We start from the raw sequence: 969 nt of genomic DNA, 5'->3' as shown, positions 1-969 counted from the left end.
CAAAAAAAAGAAGAAAAAAAAGCAACATTAAGTTGCTCCACGCCTGGGCACGGTTCTGGACACAACAGACCGTCAGTGTCCGAAGTCTTTTATCTGCTGCTGTCCATTAGCCGACTTTCGAAAATTAAGAGAGCGAATTAATGTGTCTCAGCGGGCAGGGATAGGGAACTAGATAGAATGACACAGAATAGCAGAAATTAAATATTTTCTTGAAAATGCTTCATGTGGACATCTGACATGAAGTTCTAACGTTTCAGATTACGTTTTCATGGTCTAATGGTTCGTCTTTACCACTTTCCTACAGGATTGAATCCACCCCTGGCATATACTGGAACACGAACGAAGAAGGTTGACCACCCCATTGCTGAAACTGAACCTTCGCCCCTAAAAGGACACAGGATCTTTCTGCGTTTGACTGGTTGCTTTGCTTCCCTGTGTATATATGCTGTACAAATTTTGTAAATACTTTTGTGTAAGCTTGTACTACGATCACTTTAAACGAAGTTCAAAAATTCCTAGGGAATTGGTAAGGCCACAGCAAGTAGATTTTCTGGATGACATCTTCCGCAGACTCAAAATCTAATGCAAAAAGGCGAAAAAAAACAAGGCGGGCCAAAAAAAAAAGATTCCTACATTTTCAAACAAGAAATGATACCTATATTGTGCTAAGTTTACTGCCAACTATTACAATATGTATTTTTCACTGAAACAGCTTTGAAAAATAAAGGTTTCAATCATTGTACAAATGGTTTTCATTCAGTATAGTAACATTAGGCTACACCAAGTAAATTTTATGGATGACGTCCGCGCGCGCATTGATTTTGGCCTGTTCCTAGAAAAAAAAACAAGAAATTCCGCTTCCTGTAACTATGACCAAAGAGTCACGACAGTGCCGCAAATCGTCAGATTGATGTGAAACCCGTAACGCCGAAAGCCTGTGCCTGGTTAAAAATAAAAACAAAAATGAAA

Source organism: Branchiostoma belcheri, unplaced genomic scaffold (assembly GCF_001625305.1).
Source record: "Branchiostoma belcheri isolate BF01 breed outbred unplaced genomic scaffold, Haploidv18h27 scaffold156, whole genome shotgun sequence".
In the NCBI taxonomy this organism is placed as follows: domain Eukaryota; kingdom Metazoa; phylum Chordata; class Leptocardii; order Amphioxiformes; family Branchiostomatidae; genus Branchiostoma; species Branchiostoma belcheri.
The sequence above is the reverse complement of the archived record's forward strand: the minus strand, read 5'-3'. Positions refer to the sequence as shown.